The 17,977-nt window shown below is 40.0% G+C and overlaps 1 long non-coding RNA gene across 1 annotated transcript; it reads right to left on the bottom strand.

Moving 5' to 3' along the window:
* Positions 1–6,302: 6,302 nt before the first annotated feature.
* LOC116792882 lies at positions 6,303–10,581 on the bottom strand. Its single transcript, XR_004359291.1, has 3 exons — positions 10,426–10,581; positions 8,181–8,298; positions 6,303–6,401 (listed from the first exon to the last, which is right to left on the bottom strand). It is a non-coding gene; the product is annotated as an uncharacterized LOC116792882 (long non-coding RNA).
* Between the last annotated feature and the right edge of the window lie 7,396 nt (positions 10,582–17,977).

Consider the following 17,977-nt stretch of genomic DNA (forward strand, 5'->3'; position numbering starts at 1 on the left):
AAAAGGATCCAAAGATCCAAGATGTACATGAAGAATCTCTTGTGAGCACAGGACAAAGAGGACAAACTATTCCAGTGCAGTGATACGTATCCAGGCACACTGCAGTTTGTCTCTGCTTTTAGTATCTGGACTCTGAATATGTCAGACACATCTCCCTTCCCTGACAGGCTGTTCAGTGACAGTGGGGCTGGCCATTTCCACGAGGAAAGATCCCGAACGCTGTGGGACATCTGTCCTTCCTGACCACTGGACACAAGTCCTCTGAAAAGGATAATCTTATTAATATAGATATGATCATCATTAAAACAAAGCATAAGATACATCTCTCTAGCTGAGCTCACACCTTGCAATCTCACCTCAGTGCATCACAAGGCAAAGGAAAGAATCCTGTCTGCCAGATGGGTTGTTTGTGTAGATACCATGGTGATGGGCATGTGATAAGATACGGATTATTTTTACAACAAGGCAATAATTCTTACTTACCTGTTTCCCTTGGGGTGCTCGGAGGACTAATCTGTTAATGTTTGCTCAAATCTGTAAAAGGCCATATAAGTAGTAAGTATTATTACTATTACCTTATTATGATATTGACTTTACCACATAGAACTGCAGTACTTTCATCTACTTAGGTGTAATATTACCATGGAGTGTTTATATTCCCATAATGTAAATGTTTCCTTTCAAAGGTGAGTTGAACAGCTTATTGTTACATGTGACCCACAGTATAATTTATTTACATGAGCCAGGAGACTCTAGAAATATATTCCAGGGACCTTTCCAGTTAGACTTAACGCTTTTACATTCTCAGTTTGTCCTGAGCAGTGTTTGTTGACATGCATTTCCGAAAACCTGTTTGGCCAATCCATACAGCCCTCTAGGGCCCTGTGTTTTGCTGCACCAGTAGGCATGCTGTCATTACTTTGGCACTGAAACACAGCTGACTGTAAAAGCTGGGCTGCTATTCCACTGCTGAATTCACCTGATTTGGAAGCTCATAGCCTTGTCCTGAGAGCAAAGGCTGGACAACTGCACAGAGTCAAACTTGCAGTCCTGATCAGCACTTAAACCAAGAGCCAACCTGCCCCCACTCCCTCCCAAAAAAACCCACAAAGCCACCTGATCTGTCAAGTTTGCTGTTAGTATCCATATTCCAGGCTGACAGATATTTACTCTCTCTCCCCCCAGCCCTTACATCTGGATCAATGGGGACAGGCTTTCCACCCCTCAGAAGATTCACTTACATTAAGTGGCGAGGTGGAAGCAGTGAATGAACAATAGACGGCTGTCAGGCTCGACAGCAGGGCATGGATGTATGAGCGTGGAGCTGACAGCAAGGGCCTCAGAGGGTAAACTGCTTTGCTGGAACTAATTAAACAGATGAAATTATTACATGAATATGCAGATGTTGTTTACATTTTACCATATGGTATTATTTCAGGTAATAACTCGCAGGAGGATCCCTTCCTCTCATCAAGAGGAAATGAGTTGAAAAGGAGGCTCCACGTGTCACCTTTCAGTTGCTAGGCAGACATTGATATGGCAGGCTTCTCTCTGAGTCGTGGGGAAACTCTTCTGCTTGTAGCTGTATGACACCAGAGAGGATTTGCATTCTTCCTACTATGCAGTGTTGGAAGAGATTATCTTTTATTAAGCGTAAATGTTAGGGTTCCAAAATTTTAACTGTTGTGCACAGAAGACACACACTTCTCCAAATGTTGATTCCCAATGTGTGCTTGACAGCTGAGATGCTGCCAATCCATAGTCCATAGTAAGAACTGACAGTTCTGTCCAAATATGTAGAGGCTGGAAGGATGTTTCTGCCCAGGCTGACATGTGGCTGTGCTGGTTAGCATTTACTGCTTTGCTAACCTGAAGAGTGGATACAGAGGTGTTCCTGTTCAATAAGTTTCCATTCATCACACTGAAAAGGTTGTTTTCTAGAATTACAGAGGCACAGAACTACCAACAGTATAAAACATTATTAATTATATGATTTAAGGTGGGTAGTCAGCTAGAATCTGACACAACAAAACTGCTGCACAGCCTAGGCAAAGATACATACTGAGAACAAGCAACACTGAAAACCTTTTTATAAAGTGTTTAGTATGGAAACAGGACAGTGGAGGGACCGCAGCCAACAGGATGGCTGGTTTGGGAGCTACTCGTTACTAGATAAATTCATGAAGGATAACTGCACAAATGTAGCCATACTCATACTCTCTACACCCAGTCTCTGATGAAAAACTGTCACAAATATTGAACACATAAATACAATTGTCAGACAAGTCTAACAATCCTACTCCCTAACTGATCATTTTGCAGCAATGTCTACTACTTAAGGACAAACATGCAACTGTCCTGTCCTTTTACTGCTATTCAAAACTCCCATCCTCATACAATTCAATATTAATGTAAGTGATAGCTCTTTCGGGCTGATTCAGCATCTCATTTCTACAATGACCATTTTTATACTCTCCAAGGGATCAATGGCACCACCTTTTTCATCATATGTGCAAAATATCTTTCTATTACTCTCTTTATTGCTTCATCTAAATGTTCCTAGCTGATATGTGGGCTGACCATATTGATCTTTCCCCAAAGACTCAAGTACCAGATATGTTTCTGGAGCTCATTGATAGGGGATAATGCCAAGTTACATCACCACTGCACTGACAGATTGGTTGCACATTGCCACCGATACATTTGGCTTTCAAATATCTTTCTTAGGTACATCATTTTAATAGATCATTGGGGTCACTGGTGACCTATATCATTGAAGATGGAAAGACATGATGTCAGTGGTGCAAAATGTGGTTTTGATCAAGTTATCATACTTCATTTTTGAAATAATAAAAATGTTTTTCTCTTCACCACTATTTCCCCTGTAAAAAGTCCAACTGAATACCCAGTATAACTGCCTCTGGCCATTCTGAGTGCATGAACAAAAAAAAAAAAACCATTACTTAGAGATAGCTTTATACAGAGCCAGTGCTCTAAGTTCAGAAAGGATTTCTTTGACTTAGTCTTCTGACATAAACATTTAGCAGTGTAACATATATATCAAAACAAACCAGAACAGTTCACTTTATATACATTCCCTTTGGAGAGGAGGTGAGAAAACAAACACAGAACAGATGTTAGTCATGCTTAATGTACTACTGGAGGGTACTTGGATACTAAGGTGATAAATATGGTAAAAGAAATGAGTATTCTCTTCTGCAACTGCTGTTCCTAACTGACAAAAAAGCAGTGAGAAGTGCTTCATTCATTCCTCTGCTCATCAGTGCACCACCTAACAATCAAATACTGAGGAAAAACACTGGATTTTCCTCAGGAAACTGTCACACATAGCAAACATTGCTACTAATTACTGACTGATATCCACCTTTCCATCTTATTTCGTATTGTTGAAAGTTGGCATTGATCGCTCAAAAACCCACATTCCTCTTCAATAAATTAAATCACTGCAGCAATTAGGAAAAGTTCCTGAAAATTTCTACAGCTTATTTTGTCAAAGTCTTTGTCTTTCTTGTTTTATTCATAACATCACATATTATATTACAGCAAGGAATTTTATTTTGGAAAACTATTAATTTTTCACTAGAAACGAGTCCTCTGGGTTGCAGGGCAAGCCACAGGTTTTGTTGGGCACACAGGGGGTCCATTTATCTCATCCCTGTCGAAGACCTGCCACTGCACATTTTTGTCTAACCACAACCAGGTCTTTCCTGCTACAAAGACACCAGGTTGTGGTGCAGTTCTGATCTCTCCTTATGAAGTTTGATGTCTGCCCACAATGTTCACTGGTCCTACTGAAAAAAGAGCCCGGGGGGAAAGGCAACAGCATGGAAATAAATTCAAGAACTTTAGTATCAGGATAAGAGAAGACCTTGGTGCGAGTGATCAGAGGTGTGGACAAGGGAACAAATGAAACAAGAAGTGCTACAAGAGGAGCTGAGAACGTCCTGTTGTTGGCATCCTGGGAGGTAGAGAGTGACTGCACACAGATCACTGAGCAGGCACTGCCTAAGGCTGTTACTGCTGAGCAGAAATCATGACACAGCCATTATTAATAACAGTATAATGGTGCTCAGAGGTCTTCTGGTGGTGTTAGAAGCAGCAAATGAGACACCAGATGAGGCCTGGAGAATAAGGTCTTATGCCTTATGCCTTTCCACCTTTTCCCATTTACCTCTATCAGACAGTCTTTCTACAAGTCTGTATTACTTCAAAGCCCCCTATCTGTTGTATCACCTGAACACAGACTATGTAAGTAATGTGTAAATGCAAGAAAATAGGTATATACATGTATATAATATACCTAAAATTCTCCTTCCCTTCCCTTCTCTTTCCCTTCCCTTTCCCTTTTCCTCTCCTTTCTTTTTCCCTTTCATTTCCTTTCTCTCCCTTCTATTTACTACATCAGAGAATCACTATTGCTCATTCACTGGACTTCTTTTTCCTGCTCACTAATGTGACAAACACTAATGTGTCTAAAATACCCCATCTCAGTCTTCTGGCTGTCACATTGTACCTTTAGTATTATTGTACTTCTTTCCCCAGCTCACTGTCTGGGTGTTGTGAACTCATGTGGACACAACTGTGCTTTCTGTATGTTTGGAAAACATCCAGCACATTACTGTTACTGAAAAAAATTAGAAAGCAGGTAAACTTTGTTTTCATTTCTTCTCATTTGTCTTTTGTTCTCCTTCCAAGAAACCAACTCCACTTGGCAGGCACTACCTGTCTGTGTAAGATAACTTACTAACACTGTAAAACATACAATTAAAAGTAGCATGTTCATCAAACACACGTGATTTATCATGCAGATTGAGCTAAACTATGGCTAAACTATGGCTTCTTACCTTCACTAGAAAGTCCCAGTGAGCACAGGGCAGCAGAACATCCATTTGTTTTCCTCATACCAGATTCTGTTTCAGAGTTTCATACTTTAGTACTTTGCCACCTGGGGTTTAAACTTTCTCTAGTGCATGCAAAATGAAGTAAATCAAGCCATAGCAAAGACAGATTTGACCTGGAGTCTCTTGGATGAAGGCCCAAACCTAATTTACAAAACTTTGCATTCAAAGTAAAGCAATATAAAGGAATTGATGTGTGTTCCTGACATGGAAAAGCCACAGTTGTGTAACATTTCTGTTGTCCAAACTTCAGGATGATCTGTGTTAAAGAGGAAAAACTAATGGTAGATCCAGAGCTGTATTGATTCCCATTACAGTATTTCACTTTAATAGAAGCGAGATATCAACTAGGGGTTTGTCTTGGGTAGGTTTTTTTCTTCTTATGTTATTGTGTTGCTGTCTACAGGGGAAGACAGATATCCTGAGCTTTAAGCATTATGTAGAATTGAGTTTGGGTTGTACTAAATTCCCAAAGTGAAACAGAAATCTGCAACTCCTTCCCATTGCCTTAAATACCATTCCCAAAATGCCAAGTCTTTTCAGAGTTACATTTTGTCTTTCCATCAAGCAAAAGCATCTCAGATTCCTAGAAACCAGCAAAGAGATATTTTTTACACTACGTGGGTTTCAGATATGAAGGAAGAAATAGTCAAAAAATTGCAGACAAATACAAGAAGAAAATAATGTAAAAGTATTTTGTTTAGAGGGGTTTGAGGACCAGCCCATCAGTTTGAAAGCCCATCAGTTATGGCCTTTAGTATTTCACAATGCCCATCCAGCAAAGAATTCAGGCACACACTACCCTGCTGAAGTTCACCAAGGAGCCTACAGAGCCTACACAGCTCAGAGCAAGACCAAAGCTCCTGTTTTTTAGGGTTCAGTCCCAAAATGAGCTAGGAGCCAGACATCTGGGAAACTGAGTCAGGGTTATAGGCACCACCCGCTCATCTGCTCATTGACACTGCTTCCCAAGGATGCACCAGTGATACAGAGTCAGAGAAATGCCTCATGACTGGTTAATGCTTTGTGTTTACAAAGAAAATGAGTTAACAGCTGTGCCCTACATTTCCTTTTGGGATGGAATATTGTTGAAAGGTGAAATAAACATGTAGGAGAGGAAGAAATCAGCTTGTGGTATCAATTTTATTGGCCTCTGGGAAGCTTCTTGCTGTTCATGCTCTAAAATGAAACTCTCTACAGAGAAGACAATCCACATACAACTGTATATTGACTCTGATAAATTTTACTTGATATTTCAGGAATAGTCTAGAGGGACTCAAGAACAGCAAACACAGTCCTACGTCTGAACAAAGTAGGAGGGAAGAGGGAAAAGTCTGTCCAGCAGCCATAACCCAATGATATGCTCAAGGGGAGCATACCATGCATCCCAGCTATAATTCAGGAAACAGGTACTAAAATTCTCTTAGTCCCATCCCCAGTATCTCCGTGATTCACATCAAAAGGTTTTTCATCTGAGGTTGTCTAGAAAAAAAATCATGTGTATACAAATACATGATCAATGATTTCGTATGTGCAAATCCTTTCTCCCTTCATTTAGCAGATCCTTCTCCCATCAGTGGTGTACAAAACGCTCTGCTTCCCAGACCTGTGGACTTCAAAACTCTGATTAAATGTCCTATTCAACTCACAGATGGTGCTTAACCTCATCTGAGATAATCATTTAACCAAGGTTAGTTTTTGCACTTATCCATTTCCTATTTTTCCACTGTACAACCATATAAAGAAAACCAGAACATGACCTAGAGGGTTTTTAAGACCACAGCATACACATGTGTCATATACTTTAAGACTGAATGACAAGTTCTGCAAACAGATCCAGGCACTCAGCAGCAACAGAAGTGCTACCAGGAGAGCCCAGGTGTCTCACTGACCTGCTCTGGCATTTGGCAGAGCAGAGTTGCTATGTGTTGACTCCTCATAGCAGATAACTAATTCTCAGCCCCTTTGGGGCTCAAAACAGTGACAAACACAAGCCTTTGGACGTGCCATCACAAATACTTCCAGCTCTGAAATGTGAAGATCTGCAAGATGTGGGTTTGTAGAAAGACTTCACTGCACGAGGGACATGTAACTGCAAAACTCCTTAAGTATAAACATGTTTCACTGAAACAACTACAGATTTGCTTCTCACTGGATACCACTCTGTTCTATGTCTGAATACACCTTTGAAACTACCTATGCATATACACACTGTAACTGTGGGACTGTTGTGTAGGTTATGAGTATCTCACACTGATGCCATCCTCCTTACCAGAACTTTTCAAAAAACCTTCCAATGAAAAACTGTAACTTTTTAATTGAATTAAACAAGTGGTGGAGATATTGCCATCTTCTAAATCTTTGTTAAGCCTCTATTTGAGTACAGTCACATATCTAAAAAAAATACTTCTGGAAACATTTTACATGGTGACTAATGCAAAATATTTCAGCTGTGTCAGCATCCATCCAATTCCAGATTACATTTTGGCATTTCAGACAAAAGACATCCTGGCAAAAATTAAACTAAGGAACGGGTAATATGATTATGACAATTTGTAGCAGTTGTGAATGGCAGCATCAGTGCTTTCTAATCCTTTGATAAATTCTTGTTACCTTTCAGTTCCCAAATGTATCCATGCAAGTGTAAAGCATATTGGAGGCAGATGCTGCAGCAGATGAATGTGCTTGCCAAGCAGTGCTTTGTTTGTTGCTTTTTTTTTCGTTTAGGTATTCTTAATTGTCATGTTACATGCACCAAATAGTTCTTACTTCTGGCACACTTCATGCACTGCTCTGGGAAATGAATAATACAGCTGGTGTTTTCTCCCCCCCACTCTTCCTCCTATTCACTTTCCCACATCTTCATATTAGGTCTCATCTTGCAGCCTTTACTCAAATGAGCAATATCATTTACTCCAGTGGCACTACTTATCTGAGTAAAAGAAGAAAAAGCTTGAATGAACTGCAGTCATTCATATTTGAGTCGACTCAACAAAGCTTTTTTTGCCCCCCCTTTCTTAACCTTGAAACATCATAATGGAGTATAATAAAACAGAAGAAAAAGTAATTTGAAGTTTAAAATTGGGTTTCTTTTACAACAACTCATATTAACAGAAGCACAGACTGGAAATCTTTACTTTCACTTATTATCTGAATTTGGAGAAACTTGTCCACAAAGATAGAACTTATCAAGAAAGTTATATCTTTTTGCAGTTTTACACTGCCTCCCATCACTGAAAAATCAGAATTTTTTTTTTTTACCTTAATTTAACAGGAAAGAGTTTCTTAGTGTCTCTGGAATTCACCTGTTCTGCTCCATAAATGTCTGTAGAGGCTTAAGTTTGGTTTGGAATTCATTTACTTTTACTATTGCTATCTTCTGAAAATAAAGAGTGATAGGTTGGCTGCAGAGTGAACACAGAAGAGGGTATCAACCTCATGCATTACTTCACAGCCTGTGTTTTTGGAAGTGAGTGCACACACGTGTGCATGCAGGTACGTGCCTGTGAGAGCTGCGTGTATGCAAACGATATCGTCACACAAAAAGGCTGGGAAGGTTTGGGAGCTCCAAAGAAATATCCTTCCCCTCTAAACTGCTTTATTACTGGCATTCCCTCCCTCTTGGGCATGTGTTCAGCTGAGACTAGGCCAAATTGGCAGTCATTTTCAAAGCGCTTGGCAGCCCCGTGATCCCTGGGAGTTTTCAGCTGACATCTCTCTCCCCACCAGTCTATGCAAGGGTCAGTGGGAGACCTGACTCCCAGGCCCGGGCTTGCTCTGGCTGTGTCATGAGTCAGGACCAATATAAATTAAAACCTTAAAGCCATACTGTGAAGGCATTCTTTACCCCCTGAGGTATTTTTTTTTTTTCCCTGTGACAGATTGCCTTTCTACTAGTTTCCTACTATTTTTTTATTCTTGGATAATATAGTAGCAAGTATGTTCCTTTGAGCTGAAGAAAGGGGGAACATCTGGCAAAGAGAGAGTTAAAACTTCCACCAAATTTTTAATATTTTTGGTAGATTTGTTGATGCTCAACAAGCAGGAGTGAAATAATAATAATACGAGAGGCTGCTTATCACTTACAAACAATAGTCCAATGACAATGTTCACACTGACGGAAAAAATGGGAGTAGAAATTAATAGTGACAGTCCTGCAGGAAACAAGGGAGAAATTGGATACCAAGTTATAAAATACAGACTAATCCAATAGGCACATGCTGCTGTTATTATATTAATATTGTTAAAAATATCAAAGCACTTTAAAAATGGAATTGTACTGTAGGTAGATAGACAGTATTATTTCCACATTTTTTTAAATAGAAATTTTCACTCCTTGTTTGGCTTGGAGGCATGGATGTAATTTGTTGCTCAAAAACCAGTAGCTGAATGCTGTGAAAAATAAGACTCAGGATTAAAGTCTTCCATCTGAAGGACAGAATCAGGCTACACCGAGAGCTCTCTCTGTTATTAAGAAAACCATCTGAGTCACTGCAGATATGGATTTCACTGATGTTCAAAAGTGGGGTGGGCTGTGTTTATTTAGTTAGTTAGAGAACAGGGAGAGATTGTTTTTCCTCCGTGAAAAAATAAACAGCAAAAAGACCCGACCAAACTCCCATAAATAAAGAAGTAAACATGAACCTCGACATATCTCACCCGCTGATGAACCTAATCCCATAGCCCAGGCTCAGATAGGCAAAATCCCTCTAAAAAAAAAATCACTTCATCACATAGATAAAGTGCATAACATAAACTGCACATCCTGGAGGAAATGACCACAGCATCGGCATTAGCGATTCAAGGTGTTGCTGCAGCTGCTGTGCTCTCCTGCTATGCCTGTGCAGCACCCAGCACAGCGGGGGCCAATGCCCTGACGCAGGCATCAGAGCCTGGATGATAATGATGCCTCACAGTAGTGTAATTTCAGCTGAAATCAGGGGATTAGGGAATCAATGTGGCTTCAGATAATGCCTCGAGAGGGAAGGGGTTGCCTGGGACGATGCAAGAAAACCCTACAAGAGGCTTCTCCAGGTGGAGATGGAGGATGGATGTTGCCTTTGCTTTTCCCCCTACTGGAGGTGCAGAAAGGAGCCATGAGAAGCAGTGTTGGTACCCGAGGCGGGTGACAGAGGCAGCACAAACAGCAGCCAGAGCATCCCAAGTGGGCACGAGGCTTCTGCTGCCCTGACGGGGTCTAAAAGACCCACCCAAAACCCAGAGAGCAAATGCTCTATTGCCTCAAAGCTCGTTCTCTTTTTCAGTTGATCGTGAACAAAAATATCTGTTCTCCCACAGCGACTCCAAGTCAAGCCCACAACCTGCTTTCTTTCAAAGAGGTTACTCCATGCAAATCATCTCCCTCCCTGTTTTGGATGTGCTTCCTTCCCCTCCCAGTGCTCTGTCAGACAGACCTTCCCTTTCCACCAGACACTGAGACTTGACTTAATAAGCAAGGGGGGTAAAATATCCACTCTGTACACGTAGGGTGTCCTGAGGTACATACAAGCATCGCTCTAAGATGTGATAAAGTAATCCAACGCCGGGCCCAGCCTGCCAGTTCAGGCCTAAAGGGATTTGATTCAGTGTCGAAACCTTTGGCTCAGGAGGTCACTCTCTCCTCTTGCTTTTCTTATAACAAAGGCAGAGGGTTGGGGGGGGAGGGTTTCCTCCTCTTTTTTTTTCTTTCATTTTTTTTTTTTCTTGTGAATTCATCAGCTGCTGTTTGTTGAGCAGCAGGCCTTTATTCCGCCTGCTGAAACATTTTCATTAGATGGAGGCCTCTGAAGTGCGCTGGCGGCTGGGACCGTGCGAGGACAAAATCTTAGGCCTCTCCAGAAGCCGGCTGATTGAAATCAGCACTGTGTCAGGGGCTGTCATATCTCAGAAAAGACATAAAACACACGGAAACATCAATAAGCAACAAGCCTCTGACAGCTCTGAGACATTCCAGATGACAAGAAGAGAAAAGGGGTAAGGTTAGGGCTCATGGGGGATATTTAAAATGCCTAACAGCCAGCCGAAGTGTTGGCAGGCTTCAGGGAGGCCCAGAAAAGACAAGATAAAGTCTATCAGGTTATCACCTGGTTCGAGACGGATCCCTCACAGCAAGGCCACAGGGATGAGACAATGACACGATGGCTTTTTCTTCCCCCTTTTTTTTTTTTTTTACTATTATTATTATTCTTTTATTATTTATTTTTAAAATGTATCAGAGAAACAGACTGCATTTACACCGAGGTTACCCAGACAACGTTTGTGCTGGAGAAGATTAAAAAAAAAAAAAAAAGGGGAAAAAAAAGGAGAAGAAATGTAAAAGAGGGAGGACAAAAAGAGAATCCTGTGAGTTAAAGAATTCTGCTTCCAGCTACCATGTACAGAAATCAAAAAGGATTAACAAGTTTTTTTTTTCATTTAATTTCCTGTACACCAGACGCTTTTGTTAAGAGATCAGAGATATTGCTATTTATTGAATTTTTAATATGATCTTTATTAAAAGGCAGCACACATGTTTAGTTTTCTTTCTTTTTTTTTTTTAAACATGCATGGGTATAAAAATCAAAGCACAGGAATGAACCACGGTTGTTTGATTTTGGTCTCTTTATATTATGGTGATTCAGACTCTTATTTAAATTTTAAAATAATAAAAACCCAACCCACATAGAAATAGCCCCTCATCCTTCTTTTAACTCCTGTCTATTCTGCTAAGTAAGCAATGGGCCCAGAGTAGCATTTTGACCAATCAGATAATGAATTCTGCCTTTGGAGTCAGCGTAAGACCAAGAAATGAGGTGTGTAGCTGAGTAGAAAGGGCTATGAGTAATTAAATCACCACTGTATGTGCTCATTTGTTACGCGTAATACCCCCAGGTTAGTCTTCAGCATGAACTGTATCACTAATGAAAGGAGTGAAAACCAAACTATGTGACCCCCTCCTCTGGGTGCTAAGGAACTGGACCTGTTTTGTCCAGGAAGAGTCAAGATTGCTGGAGCAGAACCCGTTTTGTCCAGTCATTCACAAAACACATCAAACCATCCTCTCCCAGTGACAGTCAACAGCAATTCCAGCCTGTCCTTCCTTCAATATTTAGCATGACATAAGTATGATGATTTCTTAAGGTTAGTCCTGCACTAAAATCTAAGCAAATATCCTGACCAAAAGACAAATACCTTCTTTTCTATCTGCAGCTCTGTAGATTTTCTTTAGAACCTGTAACTACAATCTGCAATCATTTAAAAATCAGATTAGACTCAGACTTCATGAAATGCCCTACTTGTTTCTTTGCTACACTGCTCATATTGAATCCATAGGATTCAACCTAGTTTTACTGTGTATAAATATTATTGTGCCAGTCTGAAGCTTGGAAACCTCCTTCTTCTGCCAGACTTCAGTTCTTTATGACCTGTGAATCACTTGGTCTTTTTGACAAAACATTCTGCAGCCTGAGCCAGTGAACCTCAAGAGTGAAGGTGGACACAAACCTTACCACCTTATGCTTAGTTTCCTTTTCAGACAAAGTTTTCCCTTTCTGGAATGTCAGTTGGATTTCATAGTGCCCATAATTCCATATATCTTTCTGACAAACCACATTGGGAAACTTCACAATAGCAGCCTTGTGGGTTTTGTTTATCATAACATTGTAGCGGGGCACGCAAACTAGAAGGAAACTGCTGGTGCAGCCACAAAGAGCCAGAAGTACAAAGAATAGCTCTGAAAAAAACTCCAAAAAATAACCATAATAGATAGAACTTTCTTCCTTTTATCTACAGGTTGCTGCTGCACGACAGTACAGGTGTGAAGGGGGAGTGATTCTCCCCTATGGCAGTTGCTTGTTGTTAAGACAAATTACTCGTTAAGTTTGAAATCTCTGGACAGTGTGTGTCACATATTTTAGAAGAATATAATGCCTAGAATCTTCTGTTGTGCCTCACAAGAAGAAGGAAAAGCTCAGCATGGCTTAAAGACCTGCTCCAGCACAGAGCAAGTAGTCAGAGTTTTACAGAATGAAGGCAAAACAGGTAGAGTACAATAAAATGTATTCACATAAAACATTCCCACACAAGCATCAGGTTTATGAACAAAAATCAATACAAAGTCAGCAATTCCCACTTACAGAGGACAAAGATGTGATTTTTCCTTGTTTGTTGGAAGGGTGTATTCTGCTGACCAGCACAGCACTGAGCTACAAACACCAGAGGATGCAGATCACCAGGGTTCTTTTCATCAGCCTTTTAGATCAAAAGCACTCTTAAAAAAGGTGTCCTGAGCCTGAAGTGAGGACAAGTCAAGTCTCTTGACTGAGTGCAGCATGTGTCAACCTGGACACCCTTTGACCCACCAGGTTACTTCTACTTCTGGCACTAAGAATTCCAGAGGGGATACCTCATCTGTGTCTTGTCTTTTTAATGGAAAGTTGGAGCTATATCTAACATCAGAAGTAATTACTCACTGTACTAATAATTGCAAAGGGTGGTATGCAGATCACAGATGGCCTGTGGGGAGCAGAATGGTCCAGGGGCTATTTGATGTTGGTAGAAGTTAGAGCCATCTTCCAGCTTGAAACAAGTGACTAAGATTACAGGAGTGCAAAGGTGAGCTTTCATATACTCCCACACCTGATCTGTGCTTTCTAAAAACACAGACCTGTATCTCAGGATCTAGTCAAAAATCAGAAATGATATGGGCTTTTGTCTTTTTTTTTTCCCCTACAGACTTTGTCAAGTATTTCTCCAAAGGTAAATGCACTTAACTTTCCAGCAGAAACTAGTTTTTCTGTAGTTCAAAATAAATGTCCACTTTTTTTCCCCAGTGTTTTGAGGAACTTTTTTTCAGGTACAGTGGTCACAACAGGATTCTCTTCTATCACTGAAGAAAAGAATACCAGGTTTATTTTTTCTGCTTTTGTCCTTTCCTATTCTTCTTCTGAACTCATTTTTTGAAGGAAAAAAAAGTATCAAAAGACTTTTTCTCCCCCTTGAGATACAAAAAAAATGCTACCAGAACCCCTTACTTCTTAAAAGAAGTCCACAAGATGAACTTAAACATGAGGTTTTTGTTCCTCTGTGTAAAGACTCAGTCTGTGGAAGTTGCACTGAAAACCTACCAAAGAACCTTCTAAGACTGAAAAACCAGGTTCAGTGATCACTTCCTTTTAAGTGTGTCTGGCAACCAGTACTATTTTTATGACTCGGACAAAAAACTGATTTCTATGTAGGCTGTCAGGCATTTAAAATCCCCTAGAATGAGATACAAGATACAGGGGTGCTTCTCATTGCAGTAATGAAAATCTCTTTTGAGCCACTGAATTCTCAGGACCTCAAGTAAATCAACTTGAGACTGCAGCACCAGTGAGCTCCAACTTTTTTCATGTGAGGTATTTTAAATGGAAGTTTACAAAGTGATGCACTGAAAACTTCAGTGGGTAACTAACAGACTTACAAATAACAAGAGTAATACATTAATAGCTTACTTGTGTCTCAGTGCATTTAAACATAAGAACTGTGATGAAATTTTAGATTTGCATAGGAAGCCAGACTGGACCATCACCACAGGTACCACAAATGGGATATATACTGGAGTGGAATTGGCCCAATTTCTTTTGTAGTAATGAATAAGTGATTTCAACGGAGGTCAACGTGGTTCATTAACATCTATTATTCTGTATTAATACAGAATAATATACGCAAAAGGGTTTTATCTCCCTCTTTTCTTTAATGCATGGAAAAGTATGGCCTGAACCATGGTGACCATCTTGGTGATCAGTGTTTGGTCTGAATGCCAGTATATAGTCAATCCCAGAAGTGGAAACACTGTAGGCATATCCAGATCACTACTTCTATCCTTGCACTGATTTCTCATGCACAATTTCTGGGGGCACATCTGCTCCTTCTTAGAGGTATAGTATGTCTCTAGGATCTTTCCCTCCAGAGATCTCTACAACTCTACCTTTCTAGGCACAGGGAAATCAGGGGTAGCTAATGGAAAACTATTTCAGTGATGTAACCTGTTTCTCCATCACTCAGAGAAGGAGAACTGGTTTTCTTATTTATAGCCAGGTCAGCTGTCAAGCCCCCTTGACTAGACAAAAAAATCCCATACACTGAGATGAGAATACGGAATAAGGCATGAGGAACTTACAGAGAAGAATATTAGTAACTCTAGTGAAGAAGACTATGTAGATACTACAGCAAGAATACTTAGACAGGGATTATTAAGAATTAAAAACAGTTTCCATAGGTGAGTTCAGCAAGTTTTAGGTGGTCATGTATGCAAATACTCACACAGGACTTGGTCCAAGATGAGTGCCTCCTCCTCCAAAATGCTTTGCCCAGGACTTTTCATCTTGTTGCAATGTTATCTTGGCTTTGACTGCAAATTCCGTAGCTCTTGGAGTGCCATCACTACTGAGGTGAGCAGGATTTACTATGCCTTAAAGTAATTACATGCAGCTTCAAATTCAATGAGTTCAGTGGCAACAAAAGTCCAACTACAGGAACATGTGTTGGTGCAGTGCAACGCTGCAGTCAGAACTGTGAAAATACATTTTCTAATGTGTGCTGGGAATTAATTCTCATGAAATGGGAGTGTGGTCCTACTGAATTTCCCCACACAATCTGAGGATATGCCATCAAGTACCACTTCTTGAAGAAACCTGTTAGGTTAGTTAGTGCCAAAAAAACCCACTCATCAAATAGTGTGTCTGTTGCAATTTGGGAGCTGTGCTCACTGTCCTCTATTTCTTGATTTAAGACCATTATGAAACTATGTCATTTTGGTGTAGTCTTTTTATTCCCATAGTAATTTATGTCTGTGGGTAAGCATTTTATTTTATCTAAGCCATGGTGCCAGAGTTATTTTCTGAAGCTCTTGAGTTTCCCTTTGATGCCATTGAAATTAAAACCAGAGCTGCAGATAGTACCCACGCTGTTTGTCACAGAGTCAGAGGTTAGAATGCATTTGCTGCTATTTATTGTGGCTCATCGACTGCAATCGTTACTGCTGCTCTTCTCATCATTGATACAAAAATATTAATAACAGACAACAGGAGTGGCACATAACTGAGTTTGTCTGTCACCATCAGCATTATAAAAAACACATTACACAACTATCAGCAAATCTCTCTGTGCTGCAGTAATCTGACTTGCCTTGGGAAAATTTTAATTAAAAAGATGAATTCCAACCTTAAATATTTTATTATTTAGACAAACAATTTGCATCTTTAGTAAGTAAGCACTAAAAGATGTCTCTGCATTTCCTATGTACAGATGGTGTGAAATGTTATGAAGTACATTGTCCAATACCAACTTATTTCTAAAACATGTCAACATTTTCTATCTGTGCTTAAACAGCTAACCATATAGAGAGCTACGCTACATATTCTTAACTACAACTTGAAAATTGTATCTAACTTATCTTCCTGTCTACTTGGTGCATTCTAGGTCTGAAACGAGCATGATGGCACGTGCCAAGAATTTTATCAGGAAAACATTGTCAATGCTTACATTAATAAATCAATAATTGGCACTCACATGAACTCCTTTCAGGACAGGTCTGCAACATAGTTCAAGGTGAAGCAGCTGTGAGTGATAACAGTTGCCAACAGGTAACAACGTCATGGCCTTCCTCATTCAGACTCTGTGTAAACGTCTATGAACCATCTCAGCCTACACTTGGGTGTAGGATTGAGTAAAGCTACTCCTCCAGCAGACATCTGTAAGTGCAGAAGCCCCTTCAGAATGTTAATCTGGGGGTTAGTTTATTTTCACTATTTTAAAGCAAACAGAAGATCATCACGTTTCTGAGCCTATATTGCGCTGTGCTGGTTTTGCCCAGTTGGTAACTTCCAGTCCTCAGTGTTTCTTGGAGCTTTCCATACAGGTTTTGTCAGAAAAAAAAAAAAAAAAAAAAGGATTTTTCCTATTCTACGGGATGTCTCTGGGTCCTCTACATGCAGAGAGGCACTAATGGTGTCACCCAGCAGAACACATCATGCCTGGGGACCTCTACAATTTGTGCCACAACTGCACAGCGTGGCCCCATGGACCAATAAAGGACACAAATCACAGCCAGGAAGCATTGCTCCGGGACGAGCCCCAGTCCTTTATCCCCAAAGGTAAGTCAGAGCAGAGAGTTTATGCAAAAGACTGCAGACAGAAAAAGAATGCACATCACAAAATTAATAACGAATGTACATTTTAAAATCATACATAATTAGCCCTCTTAATTACCACTTCACTGCCATCTAGAAAAAGGTGATGGAAATTCAATAAAATAAGATGCTTTTATTCAACACTAGTCAAATTAATTTACACCCTCAAATTCTCTTTAAAAATTCTGTGATACAGTAGGTTTCTTTCATCCAAATTTTGGACTATATCTATGTTATAGTAATCTCAGACTGCAAATACTGTTGCAAAACTCTGATAAATTCTGGAAGGAATATTATTAGAGCAGGAAAAGTCATTTCATTACTTGCCATGAGTCCGATTATGCATCCTACAATGCACTTAGAAGATGGAAGTGCTCTTTCCTTTCAAAAAAGAGAAGAAAAAGGGCTGTGAGACCACTATACTATACATCCCATTTCCTTAGCAAGAATATACTATCTATCTTCAGCAAATCTGCTTCCAACATAATCTTTTGTTGCTCTTAATTATCTAAAACATCCAAGCCAAAAGCTTCTGCCTTTTCCCCATCACTGCAGAGGCATGAATATTTTCAATACCTCATATACTTTAACTCCACTAATATGCAATATCAGACCTGTCTCTTCCATCTAAGAATACTCTATCACATCCTTTGATGGCAAGTACCCAGAGATGCTATTTACCTATTCTGTGTTGTCTTTACACCTAATCTTGACTGAGGTTTCAATAGAAGGATCTCGTAATAAATCTCTCTTCCTGAAGGAAAAAAAGCTGCACCTACAAGTGTTCAAGTGAATGACTCTTGATACCAGTCATGAACTTAGAGATGTTGCACTGAGACATAAAAAGCTGCTTCTAAGCCTAATAATTTGCCTGTGATCAGCTTAATGAAAACTTCACTTCAGCTCAAT

This window comes from Chiroxiphia lanceolata, chromosome 12 (genome assembly GCF_009829145.1).
Source record: "Chiroxiphia lanceolata isolate bChiLan1 chromosome 12, bChiLan1.pri, whole genome shotgun sequence".
NCBI lineage: Eukaryota > Metazoa > Chordata > Aves > Passeriformes > Pipridae > Chiroxiphia > Chiroxiphia lanceolata.